The following is a 9,174-nucleotide window of genomic DNA, read 5'->3' on the forward strand; positions in this document are numbered from 1 at the left end:
ATTAATCACTTTAACCCTTAAGCAGGTCCATATTTCCTAGTAAAGACACAAACTAGTAAACATGATTAGTAGGAAATCATACAAATGCATTGGCCCCTTGCTTTCTATCAAGAACTCAACTTTTATGGTATAAGCAACTGAGTGTGTGAATTATTTGGAACCATGACTGGCTTAAGAGGAAATATGGTAATCCTGTCAGATAGGTTAAGAAAAGTCCATTTGTGAAAAAATGAATAAAAAGTGGTAGACACAAAACAAGTTATTTAGGCCACTATAAATTTTTAAGGAATCACTGAGAGAAAAAGAGAAAAGAAAATCAATTTTATACCTGTGTCATCAAATGCATCAAATCAAACATTTTTAGAACTGTTGGTAATGGGGGTGATCACAAGGAATTCCAGCTTAAGAAACACATGGGAAAAGAACATGACTGTAATTTCTAAAGTCTCTCACACATAACAAATCTCACACTATTTTATATTAGATCATGAAATAGATTCATTGGTTTCTTTTGATTTCCATGAAACAAAATTTTGATTTATTTTTCTAAATTACTTTATAGCTTATTTAGAGAGTTTCCTTTCCCTGTCCTGGAGAAGAGAGGAGCTTCCATACTTTGACTAGCTTTTAAGTCTTATAAGTTCATGCTCAAGGAGTTTATAATGTCAGAAATATTATATGCAATACTCTGGAATATGCAATTAAAGTCCCGTGTTTTAACTTATGAGTCTTGATATGCATGAAAATGCTCTACACTTTGCTTATCCAAATATTTACAATAGGTAAAACATAACTGAAGTTATACTCAGATAGTCATATCATGTTCATGGGAATTAATTTAATACTACTACAAAAATCTTTGACAAAATAATTTAACTGTAAAGATCTTTCTTAAAAAAACATGTAATTTAGATGCTTACAAATTATCTTCTTATCCACTATACTGAAAAACTACAATCTGTTTTATTCATTTTAAATGAATATAATCAACCAAAATAACTGTTCAAGTGTCTGGGACTAATAAAAACTGATAATATTCCATTTATCAGAACACTTCTAACAATATACTTTTGAATATGCAAAAATCATAAAACTTAATTGAAAGGGGATGGGTAAGGAGATGGAACATAGTTCATAATAGTTGTTAATCCTAAATCTTAAGTGTTAGGAGTTTTATATACTTCATTACTTTTTAAAATGCACCAGCCTCTAATGTAGAATTATTGATCACAAATGCTCAGAAAATAGACCTCTGCAGGGATTCTACTGCTTTGAGCTTCCGACCAGTCTCTTTCCTGCTATAAAGTGCTTAGAAGTTCATGTAACATATTAGCACAGCCTTATAACACTAGTCTAAAGAATATCTTTTCAGAAACTCTCATATTTTGTGTTTGTGACTTTAGGAATAAGAAAGAGGGGAACAAACATAAGCGTTTGAAGTCACAATTTTGAGAGACCAAATTTCATAAACACATAGATCTATTTAAAGCAAGAAAATAAACTTCCAATCTCTTAGTAAAAGTTTTTAAAAATATATATATTTAAAAAGACAATTTAAAGACTATAGGCAACTAAAATATGTGTGGTAGGATGGATCGAGCAAATCACAAAATTTAAAATATCTCAGCCTCATAAAATTCTAGATTAGTTTTTGATGAATTGGGAGAAAACACTAGCTTTGCTATAAAACTTTGTTTTAGCCAATCAAATTTACACATATTCAAATTATCTTTAAACTACTATAGCCATCTGGGCAAGGTTTCATCTTTTTTGTTTTAATCTTCACAAAAATATACCTTTTGTTTTGTCTAGAAGTAAGACAAACTTCAAAATGACTTGGCCAGCATAACATCCCCTTACTTCCTTCATCAGGAGGGCCCTCTGCCCTTTACTGACACCCTCTAGTCTTCTCACTAAGTGAGTTTTGACATCATATCACACTCTTACCTCTACCCCGAAGGTGGTGAAGGTTTTTTAAATTGGTTAGTAAAAAAGATATTTAAACATATATATATATATATACACACACACACACACCAAGCCTGATACATTTCTAATTGGGCACGTACAATTGAAGTAAACTTTCACAAGCAACTAATTATAGTGATTCTTAAACAAACATATCCTATGTGTATGTTCATGAACTCATTTTCATTTGTCTCCCAAACTTAATGAATTTTTCAGACCACCTAATAGTTGAAGTATTGCTCATGTTGGGAAATGTTCAGGTATTTCAGCCATGCATTTAAAAATTCTACAACTGTAGCTTTTCAGATCTATTGCCAACAGCACCATGGTATGCATGTGCCTCACAACTTATATACAAAGTCTGGCATTTAGTTAATCTATTTGGGTAATATTCTTTTTTTTCCCTCTATTTGGGTAATATTCTTTTTTTTCCTAACTTTTAAGAATTCTAACTTTCCATTTAGTTGTCTATAAAATCAGAGAGAAATTAAAATTCGCAGTTTTTCTCCTCATTTCTTAGTTTTCAGAAGTTTTAGGTTTAAAGGTTCCACCAGTTCCTGCACAAAAACATTGACACTTATATTGTAATAAACATTTCACTGACTGTTTTCATATACACTTTATTATCATACCCTAACACTCCAGCTAAGCTACTTTGCAAATTGTAATTACATTTCCTTTTTTTAACTTTTAACTCTGAATTTTGTGCTTTGTTTACTTCACCAGACTTAGTTGATTTTTTTGTATAATATCTTTTATTTTTAATCATTAATTTTATTTGAAATTTTTTAAATAGTCATTTTTTTTTCCATTTGTATCAGAGCAAATGTGTGCTGTCAAGTTTAAGACTGAATATACTGGTACACACAGAACTTAAAATAATTTAAACATAAAGTATGAAAATACACAAAGAAACGTGCTCAAAATTGACAACAGGCACCTTCAAAAAATAAAGGCCTAATCATTACTAATTATTTTATAATTAGGGTAAATATTAATCATGATGAACTCTTCTAAGCTCACTGTAATGTTCATAAGTATTTCTGTAGTTCAATTGCAATTCAAAAGTAATCAGTTATACCTCCACTAATTTTTAAATTTGACTCACTATTTCTGTTTTTTAATGCTGATATCCTAATGAACATCTTCTTCTATCCTTATTTACACACTTAAAATTAAGAATCAAAGTAGAAGTATGGGGAACTCTCAATAATATTCTCTTTTTAAATTAAGGAGCAGATGAGTCGAATGTAGACAAAGCACTGCCAATCAAAACTTTAAAAGTTTTTTGCTTCCAATACTCCTTTTAAATTACCACACTAAATTGTATTTTTCATGATACAGAGGTTACAAAACTTTAAAATAAAATAATTGTAAAGTATTTAGTGGATTCTTGTTCTTTACAAAATAAAATTATTTAAAAGAACTTAATAATTTTCAAGTTGTCAAAGTAATTCTCTGCTTATTGTACTTCATGCTCATATATGTGCAAATTAATATTCTCTCCCATTTTTCCCAATAAAATACTCAATAAGGATGTCTAAACATTTTGTATCATTTTTTAAAATCCATCACATTCCCATACCAAATGTTGAAAAAAGCCCAACGTAATCCAAGATACTGTTTTTCTTCGTCTCCCGAACTTTGTAGAACTCCACAGAGCATCCATACTGAATCTTAACAAGTTATTGCACTGCCAGATGCCCAGTTATTTGGGCTCTATTGTCAAAAACACATTGCTCCATCCTAAAACATACATTCAGTACCTGAGAACAATATCCCATTTTCTGAACATTCAGTTTCTTTTGTAGAAAGATTCTTACCCTGTTCTAGCATTTATCACCTTACAATGTAGGAATTGTTTAATCTTATTTTGGGTGGCACTATGAGATGCCCAAATAGGTTATATTTACTTCTGCTTCCAACTTTTTGACATAAAATCCAGCAGAGAAAAATAGCGTGTTTAAAAACAACAACAACAATAATAATCTTCATCTTAACAGTTTTTACATTCTGGCAACATGACAAGAAAGGATGGCTTCGCAGAAGCGAGTGTGTCAAAAAAAAAAAATCCCTAAGTGGCTGGGAGATGAAGTGCACACTCACAGAAAGCAGTCACTGGCAAAGGAATGTCAGCCACTTACCAATGAGATGCCAAGACTCCTCTGCCCTTCCTCCGTGACTCTCAATTCCTGTCTCCCATCCTCCTGCCCGTCGGCACAGTTCAGATAGACCAGTTCCTTGGGTCGTTCTCAGCCTGTGGTAGAAGACAATTGCGGAGTTTTTAATCATTCACAAGGAATCCTCCAGCTTGCCCTGCCTCTTCCAGAAGAGGGGACCCAGGTAATGCATCCTCTCCGCCCTGAGCTCCAATGGCACTTTGACTGCTGCCTTCTCGCAGTCAAGCTCCCCCGCTCCGTGGTCGGTTATATGGGGAAGTCGGCGCGGCGCCTCCTGCGGCCGGTGTGCGCGGGGCTCAGGGTTTTCCTCCAATGCGTCCGCGCGCCCCGCGCCCCGCGCCTCTGACTGGCTGTGTCCTCCCGGAGCGGACCCTCGCCCCTCCCCGCCCGCCCGCGCTGTCGCCGTCGCCCGCGCCCAGAGCCTCACTGCCTCTCGTTGAAGAGGTTCATTTAGCATGTCCCCGGGCCTAAAGGACTGGGTGTCTCGAGGAGGATTTTATGTGTCTCTCCACTCGTCTCACTAGTCAACCGGTATTTCCCTTCCCTCCTAAGTACGGAGGGCTTGCTCCCTCCCCGCTGCTTTTCTGCTCTGCAACCCTCCGTAGTTAACGTTCATAAATTACAAAGGCAACGTGTTGCCTGAAGACTGCACGGGAGGTCGCGGGCGAAGTCCCTTCCTCCGTCGCCTGCTGCTCCCTCTCCCCTTCCTGGCTCGGTCTTCGGCTTCTGCCTCTGATGAGCGCCGCGCAGACCGACGCGTTCACTTAGGTCGCCGGAGACTGCACTTTCTCACTTTGAAGAATTTTCTTAGGTCCTGACTTGGGAAGCGCTTCTCTTTTGTTTATGCACTTGCGAGTTTCATCTAAGGACTGTTAGGCTCTGACTGTTTGTATTTCTGCTTGGGTTTTTTTTGTTGTTGTTGTTTGTTTCGTGTCAGTTCTAAAAAAAAGCTAGGGAAAGAGTTAGCTTAGTGTCAGACAGCAGCCCCTCTTCTGAATTTTTATGTCACAATGGCTATAATTGGAAAAATAACACAGGTAGTAAATCCCCAGGGTGGCAGCTTTAGTGCCATTGTTCTGCCAGCCGTCCCCTCTCCTTTTCCTCTATCAGTCTTTGACTCATTCTCCAATTCCCTCCATTCGTCTGATGGTAACTGAGTATTTGTTAAATAAATTATAGTACATTTTTTTGGCAATATATTTCCGTAGAGAATGTGGTTTGCACCTGTATTTAATGGAAAGGAAATCCCACGTAGTGTTTTCTATTTCCGTGTGTCGATATATGAAACTGTCTGGGAGCCTCGGGTCGCCCCGCGTCGTCCGGTGTCCGTTTTTCATTGTGCTTGTCCCGCCTGCCCCTGCACTGAGGCTGATTCCTCTGCTCACTTAATCCCCCAGTGGGGTCTGACTGGCTCTAATTGGCAAGTAGAGTAAGTGCCGTGCAGCCTGTAGCTGGAGACCGTCTACCACTAGCTCTGTGTTTTTTCTCTTGCAGCTTTTCTGGTAATTAAAATTAGTCTTTTTCCTGTTTCTTGGCTTCCTAATCATCCACTGATGTTGAACAAACATACAGTCTCTGCTTTTAATGGATAGCCTTAGGATCTAGGCTGAGTTCTCGTTCCATAGCAAAGACACATTTGTGTGCATTTAATGCTTCTCTTCCCTTCCATACTTTTTATTTTCTTGTTCCCACTTTCCAGTAATTAGGTTATTTTCTTTATGTGTTAACTGAGGGATTGTTGTTGAGATTTGACTTCTCTGGGCTTTTCTATGCTTCACTGGCTCTACTCCTACATCAGGCTATTGGTTCACTGAGAGAATCTCTGGGACTTTTAAAACCTCCTTAAATATATCACAAAATAGATTAAAGTATAAGAGCTATGAAGCATTTTTTTATTGTGCAAAGAGATTTTTGCCTTTAAATGTTTGTTATAATTGAGCACATACAGCCTTAATGAGGGTATAGAAAGTGAGTCTGCTGATAGTTTTCCTTCCCTTCATAGGACACCTTTCTGTGACACATGATTTGATAATTTGGGCATTTTGAGTCATTATATTATATATTTCATGTATCTTCTTTCAACTGGCTTTGTTCCAGAAGGATGTAAATTGCCTTATAGAAATTTATTCAATTAAAAAAATGAATAAAAAAATGTAGGTCAATAAAATCAAGACATGGAGTAAAGTAATAGTAGAGGAGATGAGATGAAGCCAGGGACCAGGTTTATAGAGAAAACTTCATTTACAGTTTGTTAGAAACAAGCAAAATGTTGACTGTTAAAATTATTAGAAGTCTATGTATAGAAGGAAACACCATCAGTCACATGTCCATAGCACCCTCCCATAACTAACGTGAACAAGAAAATTTACCTTTCAAATGATGTAGATGGATTAAATCTTTCTCCTTTTTTAATCAAAGACTCTAAAGTCTTATGATGTTTTTACTTTTTATAAAGGGAGCAATATTGCAAGAATAGGATATGAATGTGTTTTTGAAACAAGTGATAATGTTAAAACAATTTTTGAGGTTATCTGATAATTAAGAGGGAGAGAAAGGAGGTGTTGAATCTGGTTAATTAGGAATAGTAAAGTCTATTTCTGTCATTTCAGATTTAGAATATTAGCTCCAAGTCATTATTTGGGGGTAACTAGGTTACCTGGCTACATTTCATAGGGGCCCAGAAAGAATGACTGTATTATGTTTCTTTTATAACTTGTAATGTTCTATATTATAATATTATACTGTCACATATTTTATATTAATATCTACATATGTAAGATATACAACATTAGTCTATCTGACCTCATCTTCCTGAATAACCTAGAATTTTGCTATTATAGAGTTTATTATTGCGATGTGTATTTTTAAGATTTTGTGTTTGGAAAGTGAGGGCTGTATAGATCCTGTGCTCTTCTATATCCTATTATATCCCCAGGGTTCAGTGTCTGAAATTAGAGAAACAGTAATACTCAGAGGAAGAAACAGAAAAAAATCTCCTTGTAGGAGTTCTGCGAAGAAGAAACAAACTAATTTATGTTTTCCAAGTACCCATCAAATCTTTTCACATATGTCATAACTAAGATTTTCTGTTATTGTCATGCGAGAATGGGATATTAAGCTATTGTCTTGACTCAGTATTTGTCTTGAAAAGACATAAAAGTATTCATAACCCATTATAAAACACTGATGCTGTTTGCTTAATAAGGCAACATTATTAAAAGATCACGTTTTTCTCTATTTCATAACGTTAGTGACATTTTTGAATTAACCAGTTCATTCTCTATTCTGATAAAATATAATTTGAACATTAAATGAATTAAAAATATTGGTTAGTAGGTCATTTTCAACATACTATTGTGATAGTACCTCAACCTAGCTGTCATGTTGCTTATCTGATCTTGTTGTCTAGCCATCTTCGTGTAAATGTCTTAATCTCTTTATCTCCCAGTCCCCAGTGGGCAAACAAGCAGATGCAGCACATCTGTAGCATTTGTGCTGCCTGTGAGCTTTTGTCTTATTTGTTACAGACTTTTTTCTTTAAATCATGCCCTCCTTTCTCTTTCCCTTTATTTGACTCACATGGGGTTCTAGGTTCTAGTTAATAGACAATAACTACTGTTACATCCCACCAAATCGTAGCATAAAACATTCAGAAACAGAGCAATATTCTATTCAAATCTAGGTTAATCATCTTTTTGGATCACTAGCTTTGCCTATTGGAGCTACTTTTATCATTTGCATTTTCTTTTTTGATGTTTTAATCCTCTATGTTATATGTTAATTAGAATGAACATGAAAGCACCCAGAAAAAATTAAAATGAAGGGATTCAAAATCTTGCATTGTCAATATACACTAGTATGCCCTATAATATAACATAAAACATGAAGAACCAAAAGTAAACTTTCACTTGAACTGGACCACATATGATGATTTTATTTCGGGTTTCCTCAGTCTTAGCACTTATATCACAGATGTTTCGTGAAAGCAAAAATAAACATATCTTAATCAGACTTGGAAAATACACCAGCTTAATTAATTTAACAGCTGCTTCAGTAAATAACACTGAAGAACATAGCCTACTTTGTGGATGTTTTGATAACATTTTCAACTAAAACCATTACAAGGTATGAAAGAGAAGCTCTGATTAGACTATTTTGGTGTCATAACACCAACTTTAAGGTGTTGTGTCTGCTTTTAAAGGATGGTCATACATGTGTGGCTCCTAAATTACTTCCCATCTCTTGCCCGTCTCCCAAACTTGTCAGATACATTAACTTGAACTTTCTTTGACTTTTGACCCTAAATAAGAGTAATCTTTCTTCAAAAAATGTTGCTATCAAATAATACACCCATCTTCATGTTCCAGCCCTTCCTGGATTCATCTACATCTGAACTCATATTATTTCTGATTAGTATTCATAATCCAGCTTGAAAATGTTTATGTAGGTCTTTATGTATAGAACTAGACGGTATGCTTCCTGTGGACCAGGAACTAAATTTCCCCCACACTCTGATGCACTTTGTATTTAAATTTTTTTTGTTGGTTGAGTAGTGTACCTATAGGAAGCTTCATTTGTTTGTCTGAGACTCACTCCAGGAGTCTGTGTTGCAAAGCAAAAGCAGAACATTTATCACCACCTATTTTTTTTTTTTTTTTTTTCGTTTCACCAGCATGCCTGTAGTTGTCCATGACTACCACTAGATGGCACTGATGTTCTAATTAGCAATACCATTTAAGTTCTGTCCTAGGGACTGATTTTTTTAGGGAACTGAGAGGAACCCCAAATTAGCAATTGAGGTTATAAGAAGAACAATAGATGATTTAACATACAGCATATAAGATCAATAAATTGCTAATTGTCAGAACGTTTAGTAGGTGATCTTGCATTCAGGGCATAACAAGAGTTATTAACGTTTGTTGAGGGTTAACTATACACTAGGCATTAAACTAGACATGCTTTTGATGAATTGCCCCATTTTATACTAATGATCTAGCTGAAACTCAAACCAAAGTAAGCTGGTCTC

At 35.5% G+C, this 9,174-nt stretch overlaps 1 pseudogene; it reads right to left on the reverse strand.

The window, feature by feature from the left end:
* LOC134376204 (prolactin-like) overlaps positions 1 to 4,605 on the reverse strand; it is a 30,123-nt pseudogene extending 25,518 nt beyond the window's left edge.
* Positions 4,606 to 9,174: the final 4,569 nt, after the last annotated feature.

The sequence above is a fragment of the Cynocephalus volans genome, chromosome 4 (assembly GCF_027409185.1).
Source record: "Cynocephalus volans isolate mCynVol1 chromosome 4, mCynVol1.pri, whole genome shotgun sequence".
Classification (NCBI taxonomy): domain Eukaryota; kingdom Metazoa; phylum Chordata; class Mammalia; order Dermoptera; family Cynocephalidae; genus Cynocephalus; species Cynocephalus volans.